This window comes from Miscanthus floridulus, chromosome 2, assembly GCF_019320115.1.
Source record: "Miscanthus floridulus cultivar M001 chromosome 2, ASM1932011v1, whole genome shotgun sequence".
NCBI lineage: Eukaryota > Viridiplantae > Streptophyta > Magnoliopsida > Poales > Poaceae > Miscanthus > Miscanthus floridulus.
Genome location: NC_089581.1, coordinates 91,529,407 through 91,539,069, shown reverse-complemented (window position 1 = coordinate 91,539,069; position 9,663 = coordinate 91,529,407).

Here is a 9,663-nt window from a genome sequence, read left to right as displayed (position 1 = left end):
TAGGATGACGTGTCGAGTAAAATGGTACAACTAAACAGAACGCTAACATGTTCTCACTTAGTTACACCAACATGAGTTTCAAGCTTAAATATGTTTTATACAAAACAAACAAGCTTATGATGATATACAGTTACGTTATTACAAGCTTGCCTGAAGAGGCCCAAGTTTACAATAACACAACTACGTCCTTCTTCTATAGCTCTAGCCTATCCTATTGGCTGGTCGGGGCACGCGGCACCCGCTGCTCACTGCTCCTGACATCTTGCTCAAGTCTCGAGGACTCTTGTACTGGTCGAGCTGAAGAGGATGGCCCCGCCGATGCCTGGCTAGTCGAGACCGTAGGTTTTGCTAGTTGGCTCGCAATTGATGGCCTTTCTAGCTGACTTGTTGATGGCGTACCCTGTATAGGTGCTGTCCCACCTCCACATAGGTTAATGGCACCAATTATCTTTGAAGATAGGTCTAGTTGGGTCATCCGAAGCTCCTTGGCCTTGTCTAGATCTACCTCCTTCGGGTACCTAGCCTCCAGGCACTTGAGATTGATCAGGGGGTAGTGGGCATGCACCATGCTTAGCACATGTGCGCTTGTGTACTCACCTGCCTCCTTCATGAACTCTTGGAACGATCCCCATGCCTTTCGGCATCTCTCAACCAGTCCGAGTTGCGGCGTCCTTAGCACTTCCTCTATAAGCGCTGGGTCGATAAGGTCGAGGACGAGCAAAATGCCAGTTGCCACCTCCTGGCACCGGTTCTTCCATGTGTCCCGATCCTCGGTGATCTCTAGGCATCGCGCCTTCCAGCCATCACGATCTTTCATCACGGCTTCCAGATGCTTCTTGGCATTGACTTTTAAAACTGCAAACCGCACAAGACATTAAAATGTCATGCCACGACAAGATAAGGCGGGCAATAGAATGAGCAAGGTGGTCTGGAACACTTACTTTTCAGTTCCTCCTTCATCTTAGTTGTGCGGTCCCGGAGTTGCGACTGGTTGTGCGCCAGTTTCTCGTTGTCCTCCTTCAGGCGACCACACTACGGCCACATGGCTATTCTCCTCTTGGAGACGGACTACTTCGGCTTCTAAGCCTGCACTACAGCTGTTACTACCAACAATGCAACAACACGTGTCATGCACTTGTTGTGATAAAGTGACAACTTACTTGTTTTTTCCTGCTCTTTGTTACTGAGCTGGACGACCAGGTTCTGGTTTTGTGCCTCTTGCTCTGTCCTTTCCTAGTCGGCAGCTTCAAGTTGGTGGCGCAAGTGTTCCACCTCGGCCGCCAGTTCTCTATTGCTTGCTGTGATTCCCTTAATCTGGTCAAAGCACTTCTTTCGGTACCTTGTGGTCTTCATCAAGTCCTGCATGTAAAGAAAAACTAAGTTAGACAGTTTGACTGGATAGCAGGATCAAGTTGTCAAGCAAAACATACCTGGACTTCTGTCACCAGACGTTTTGCCGCTCATTCAACTTTCATGGTCTCTTCGACCTCTAGGATTTCCTCATGCATAACCCATTGGTTGTTTCGCCAGCGCGACACATATACATGTTGTTGCTTGTCCTGGGGATGACCTAGGACCTCTTCTACTTCATCCTCTTCGGCCTCTTGTTCGGGTAGCGGCGTTGGTCTAGAGTTGGTAGCCTCTGCGATCACTATGGCTTTCCCACGGGCCGTATCATCGGCAAACCTGCTCTGTTCCACCTACGGCTGCTACTCTTCAGTTTGCTCTGATACCCTTAGCGCTAAAGTATCCCCTTAGTAGGGTTAGTGCTCGAAGCACCTATACTTGGCTCGGCTCTCCCCTCGACCACCTGCTCGGGGACTATTGTCTGGTTGCTCATCTGTTGAGGCTCTAGCGGACTTTCTACTATAGGTTCCTCCATAGCCAGCTGCTGGGAAGTTTTCTCAGGGATTGCTGGTGGAGCCATGCCGCACCTGGCTAGTTGGTCGGGATTTTCAGTGGATGCCGACCTAATGTATCAGAGATACGTTCAGAGGACAATAGTATTCAAATATAAATTGTAAGCTTACATCAAGGTTACAAAGACTTATAGCTTGGAAGCACGGAATGATGTGGTGAAGGCGCGTCTCTTCGTCCGTGCTTGCTCCACGTGCTCTGCGGGTGCCATCGGGTCTCTTTCCACGACCAGTACCGGTGCTGGGGCTTGGTGCTCGACCCCTTTGCCGCTTGTCCTCTGTGTTGTAGTGGTTGGTGATGTGATCCCCACTGGCACGGAGGAGCCACCCTGCTCCGTTGACTCCAGTTGTCTCCTCTTTCGAGGGACAAGTTGGAAGATGTCTGCATCCTCTGTTTCATCATCTAACAGTGGGAAGATGGCCTGACGACGCTTGCTGGCCGCCGGCCGCTTGCCAGCAGCCCTAGCCGTTGTCTCCTCCCCAACCCCGAGTATGACCTAGTCGACGTCTTCGATCCTGGCGCTGGTCTAGGCGGTTGGGCCAGCAACTTGTAGCCAATCCACACCAGGGGGTGGAGATATGAACACTGCTGCTCTGTCATGACCATTACTCTAGGAAACATAAAGGCGATAACATAGTAAGTTTTTATTACAACATAACTCTATGGGTACAAGGCAGCATAATTTACCTTTAGGGGAGGTTGGGCCAGCTTGAAGGTGTGCTCGATGTCGCTCAACCTGACATAATTTGGATCAACTAAGTTGAATAGCTCTCCAATCCTGGCTTTGACTTCTATCTTGTCAAGCGCCTCTTGCCTGGTCCTAGTTGGGTCTGCGCTACCTTGGTACTCATAGCCGGGATGTACCCTCCTCTGGCAAGACTAGATCCTTTGGCTGATGAAGTTCCCGACCACGCTCGAACCATCCAGTTTCTTCCATGCGATCATCTCAAGAAGTTCTGAGATCTGCTCCAAGTGCTTGGGCTTCTCTGACTAGCTGTTCTTCTTCTCTGGAATGAACCCCACGTCGCACAATGTGATCGTGTTTGGCTCCTCGCGGATGTAGAACCACTTCTTGTACCAGTCGTCCAAAGATGTGTTCCAAGGGCAGTGCAAGTATTGGGCCTTCATCCCGTCACGTAGATTGAGGTACACACCTCTGGCTATCTTCGAGCCGCCGCTTCCTTTCTTCCACAGACAGAAAAGATGGCGAAAGAAGTCAAAATGGGGCTGGAAGCCACCATATGCTTTGCAAAGATGAATGAAGGTGGAGACAAGAAGAATCGAGTTGGGATGCAGATTGCAAATCCCAATCTCGTAATACAAACAGAGCCCCTGAAGGAAAGGGTGCACTGGAACCCCAAAACCTCGCTTGAAGAAATCTTCGAAAACCACAATCTCACTTGGTTGTGGATTAGGGTACTCTTCTCCTTCTAGTGCATGCCATCCTACGAGTGCCTTGTTGTGGAGTACTCCCATGATGACGAGGTCTTCGATGGTCTGCTCGTTGCTTCTTGACTTCCACCACTCCTTTGCCATGACTCCGGCTTTCTTCTGGGCGTCACTCTTCGCCATGAATCCACCCTTGTTGATGGAGGTGGATATGGTGGAGGGGTGATTGGTGATGATTTTGGAGGTATTAGGGTTGGCAAGAGGAAGAAGAAGGTTGCGGCGGAGAATGGTAATGGGGATCGGTAAAAAGTAACTTACCAGTTCTATATTATAAATAACCAAGAGTTCCGTCGTTTCATCCACCCGAGATTCTTGGGAGATGTGCGCACGCGTCGCAGACGGTTGTTTTCACAACCTCGAGATCTACGACAATAAACACGCCCCTTCGTTACCAGTGTACGCGCCTCTTTGTTGCTAGTGTGAGAGGGCCCACACTAACGCACCTCCTTACAGGTGCCAAGCGACTGTTTGCTTGAAAGGGCAAGACGACAGTATGACATGCTATACCCATCTGCTTTTTTTTACTAGATGTGTCAGATTGGACTTGACAGAGTAAGAAGATAAATAAATACACCAAATAATAGTATAGGCGGTGTTTGTTTCTTCGCTGCATGTCTCGTGCTCAGGGACTGCCTAGACCACTGCCGTGCTCGGGGACTGCTCCGACCACTACTGTGCTCGGGGACTACTCCGACCACTACCGTGCTCGGGGACTACTCCAACCATTACCGTGCTCGGGGACTACCCAGACCACTGCCATGCTCGAGGACTGCTCCGACCACTACCATGCTCAGGGATTGCTCCGACCACTACCATGCTCGGGGACTGTCTCGACCACTGCTTGGAGACTGCTCTCCTCGGCTACATGTGATTTGTACTCACATACAGTTGAGAGACATTTATTTAGACCTTGCTACAAGACTTATATTTCGTCTTCCAGCAAGCTCGGGGACTACATCGGTACGATGCACCTGTCGGTGCATCTCGTATTGATTGTATGACGATTGGATTCTTAACTCCAGTGGAAATTCTTTTTAGACCCTAGCACCACGTGCCTACATCACCTACTACCAGGCTCGGGGACTAAGTGGGCACACTTCACCTTGCGGTGAATGTGTTTATTTAATTGACCCATATGCTTTGACTGATTGTTAGGATTACTATCATGCTCGGGAACTATCCCGACCACTGCTCGGAGATCACTCTCCTCAGCTACATATGATTTGTACTCACATACAGTTGAGAGACATTTATTTAGACCTTGCTACAAGGCTCATACTTCACCTTCCAGCAAGCTCGGGGACTACATCGGTACGATGCACCTGCCGGTGCATCTCGTATCGCCTGTACGACGATTGGGTTCTCAACTTAACTGGGAATTCTTTTTGGACCCTGGCACCACGTGCCTATGTCACCTACTACCAGGCTCGGGGACTAAGTGGGCACACTTCACCTTATGGTGAATGTGTTTGTTTTTCGACCTCTACGCCTCTGATGATCAAGGACGCTACGCTTCAAGACGCACTTATATTTCTTTTTAGAAATATAAGTGGGCACACTTCCCAGGACGGAAATCTTTTTCTTTTTTCTTAAGAGCACCACACATTCTTTAGACAACCTACTTCTCCGGTTGAATACGGTGGTCAGAGATGTCAAGAACTCAAGCCTCAATGTTTGGAGAAGGTTAAAATGACGTGTCGCAGCATAATACATGGTGCTCGGGGACTAGCTGTGGGGGTATTAACCCCTATACCCTTATGGCTAGGCTTGGGCCAGCCCATATCAGAGGGTTCGGTCCACCAAAAGACGTCGCGTGGCCTGGCCAACCTATTTGGAGTCCTACGCAAGGAGTCAAGACAGATTCGGTAATCAAGCAAGATCCTAGTCGGTTAGAATATGAATCCTTATTCGGCCACCTATGGCAATTGTAACTAGCTAGGATTAGTTTCCAAATCTGTAACCCTACCCCCTAGACTATATAAGGCGGGCAGGGGACCCCTCTAAAAACATCTCTCATCGACATACAGCAATACAATCAGACGCAGGACATAGGTATTACGCCTTCTTGGCAGCCGATCCTGGATAAAATCTCGTGTCTATCTTGCGTCACTGTCTTGTTTGTGGCTTACGCATCTGTCTGCTGACAATCTACTACCTTAGGCATACCCCTAGGTAGACTGCCGACCATATTTCGTCGACAGTGGTTATCTTTGACTTCCAATAAGGATAATTTATACCATCAAATTGGGGTAGCTTCTTGGTGTTATTGATTTGAGCCATTTTTACATCGAAGATTGTTAAGCCTCAAATAACGGTGACCTCGGCTCTGATACCACTTGAAAGGTCCTAATGGCTAGAGGGGGGGTAAATAGCCTAATAAAATTTCTACAACAACACTTAACAAAAGGTTAGACAATTATGAGGCAAAGCAAGTATTACGCTAGCCTACTCAAAATACAAGTCACCTACCACAATTCTAGTTTAGATAGTGTTGATTCACACAAGAGGTATGACACTACCCTATGTTAGTGTGCTCTCAAAGGCTAACTAAAGAGCTACACCAACCAAGCAAGCAAGCTTTCACAACTAGTTATACTAAAGAGCTTGTCAACTAGTTTGCGATAATGTAAAGAGAGTGATCAAGATAGTTATACCGCCGTGTCGAGCAGTGAACCAATCAATCACAATGATGAATAACAATGAAGACCAATCACCTCGGAATCAAAGAATAAACACAATAATTTTTACCGAGTTTCACTTGCTTGCCGGCAAGCTACTCCTCATTGTGGCGATTTACTCACTTGGAGGTTCACGCGTTAATCAGCTTCACATGCCAAACCCTCAATAGGGTGTCGTACAACCAACACAAGATGAGGATCACACAAGCCACGAGTAATTTACTAGAGTACCTTTTGGCGCTCCGCCGGAGAAAGGTCAAGAACCCCTCACAATCACCACGATCGGAGCCGGAGACAATCACCACCCTCCGCTCAATGATCCTCGCTGCTCCAAGCCATCTAGGTGGCGGCAACCACCAAGAGTAACAAGCGAAATCCACAGCGAAACACGAACACCAAGTGCCTCTAGATGCAATCACTCAAGCAATGCACTTGGATCACTCCCAATCTCACTATGATGATGAATCAATGAAGAAGATGAGTGGGAGGACTTTGTCTAGGCTCACAAGGTTGCTATGTCAAATGAAAATGGTCAAAGATGTGAGCCATAGCTGGCCATGGGGCTTAAATAGAAGCCTCCACGAAATAGAGCCGTTGTACCCTTTCACTGGGCACACTGTGCTCTGACCGGACGCTCCGGTCCATTTGACTAGATGCCAGCCCTCAGCGTCCGATCCACTGATAGACGCCACATGTCACCAGCTTACAACGCTGTTCGTCAGATTTCAACGGCTATGAAGCTGACCGGACACTCCAGCAAAGCTGATCGGACGCTGGAGCCTCAGCGTCCGGTCGAGTACAGTAAGGGTCAAAAACCGGTTTTCCTCGATTGGACACGTCCGGTCCACCTTGACCGGACACAGCCCAGCGTCCGATGGTAAACCCTAGCCACTGTACCTCCAGTCAGCGTGACCGGACGTAGGCAGTCAGCATCCGGTGCTTTTGGATTCAGCATCCGGTCACTTGATCGACGCTGGCATCTCTTCTGTTTTCACTTCTAACTTCTTCACCCTTGCTCCAATGTGTCAACCACCAAGTGTATCACCTTGTGCACATGTGTTAGCATATTTTCACAGATATTTTCAAGGGTGTTAGCATTCCACTAGATCCTAAATGCATATGTAATGAGTTAGAGCATCTAGTGGCACTTTGATAACCGCATTCCGAAACGAGTTTCACCCCTCTTAATAGTACGGCTATCAAACCTAAATGTGATTACACTCTATAAGTGTCTTGATCACCAAAATAAAATAGCTCTTACAAAATATACCTTTGCCTTGAGCTTTTTATTTTTCTCTTTCTCTTTTCCAAGTCTAAGCACTTGATCATCATCATGGCATTACCATCATCATGTTATGATCTTCATTTGCTTCACCACTTGGAGTGTGATACCTATATTATGATCATTTGATAAACTAAATTAGCACTTATGGTTTCATCAATTCACCAAAACCAAACTAGAGTTTTCAGGGGTGCGGTGGACGAGGTACCACCATGGCATGTAGAGCGGCTGCTGCCGTTGTGGTTAGGCTGCGTAAAGCCTCGGGAAGCCACGAAAAAGGGTTTTCTCCTGCTCACATATGTTCGTACTAAATAAAAAAATTTAGTGAATCCAAGTTGTACAAAACAGTTTACAGCTCAGTTGGTCAGCGAGATAGGAATCATGTAAGAGGTCCGTCGTTCGATTTTTGTTGAAACCAGTATTTTTTTGTTGTTATACGCCAGTAGCCGGTGATAATAACAGACCTTGGTGGAGGGAAATAAAAAATAAAAAAACTAGGAGAATATCCTGCGCGTTGCTGCGGAGATTCCAGATAATTTAAAAAAATAGACTATTTATATTTAAAGTTATATGAATAAAACTATCTTAAATTAATTTTGGTGAATGGTTGGACACATCGATGTGGTCAGCTAAATGCATGTTAGTGGATGAAGAGGTAACAATCATAATTATATATGCTAGCTGGCTATAATTGCAAGTTTTAGTGGATTATTGATGTTGATAGCTTGCATATTGAGAGAAATCTCTAGTGGATTTACCTTCATAGGGTTTTGCTTTCTAAGAGTATAGGATAAAGTAGCTGGTGGGAGAAATAAAAAAAATAATAGAGCACATGGCAAGGGGGCCAGAAGACGCTACGGCTGGAACACTTGAGAGTGAGATACGGATAACCTGTTCCAACATTTCACATGAGTTGTTGCTCTGTTGCCGGCAACACATAAATTAGCAACACATAAATAAAACGTTGGTGGGTATCCGTTGTTAAATGGGGGTTTGTCTAGTAGTGAATGTGGCAACATTATTTAATTTTGTAGTTGCAATTTTATACCAATCAATATGGTACATGTACAATTTTACGCTAGCCGCTGGGAAGGTGGCCTTTGCCTCGCCGAAACCCTTCCCTGTGCCCACATGAGAGACGTGGGAGACGTGCGTGAAACAAAGGGGCGACGGTTCCGCGGGCGCGCGTGTAGAGGGAGCTGGGCAGGGGATTAGCGCGTGACGGGGGCCATTAGCGGGGCGAGTACAATAACATGCGCGTTGTTTTAGTTGTAGAGATTTTCCCTAGTTAAAAACTTAAAATATATCCTAGTGTAAGGTAGAGATATTCCCCTTGAGCTTAGACTGCCGTCTCTAAGGTTGAATTGCTCAGATTTTTACATTTGACACGCCTATTCTGTATTATCAGAAAAATTCAGAAAACAAGACCAGATGCGGGACGAAAACCGAAGAGTTGTTTTCAGTACATTTTCTTAGGTTTCCATATTTCACTCAAAAATACCCGTACTTTACCCCATTTTAGAAATACGAAAAAAGCCCAATAGCAAAGGTAGTAGGTAAAGGCCCATGCCCATCCGGCCCAACATTTGTAAAGGAAAAAGTCCACATTGCCTTCCTCGACTTTTACGAAAGTCTGCTTTTGCTCCCTGAATTCTAAAATCGAGTAAACCATCTCCCTGAACTTTTAATACCATTCATTTTACTTCCCGGTTATAAGCGATTTTTCAAAGGCAGTTTTGTCTTTTTATTTATTTATTTTGTTTTGAATTTTGAAAAATCACAGTAAATCACAGAAAAATTATAAAATAGAAAATCCAATTTTGTTGGACTCCACGTGAGTATATGTACACCGTGAACATATAATATGGTATGATTTAGTAATTTTTTTGCTATAGTTTTAGATCTATGTTTTTCTGTAATTATTTCATAGCTGCAGTTTCTATGGTCCAATTATGGTGAAATTTTTATGATGGGCTAATTATTATGTGTTTGAACTATAGTAAAAATTTCATACTCATTAGATCAAGCATACAATAATTAGCCCACCATAAAAATTTCACCACAGTTAAACTATAGAAACTGCAGTTATAAATTAATTATAGAAAAACATAGATTTAAAGCTACAAAAAAAAATTATACTAAATCATACCATATTATGGTTTTACTATATAGATCTACTCACGTGGAGTTTAACAAAATTAATTTTTTTATTTTATAATTTTTCTATAATTTACTATTATTTTTTTATTTAACTAAAATAAATAAAAAAGAAATGATCTTTGAAAACCGCTTAACCGGCCAGAAGGTAAAACTAATAGACTTTCGTAAAAGTTGAGT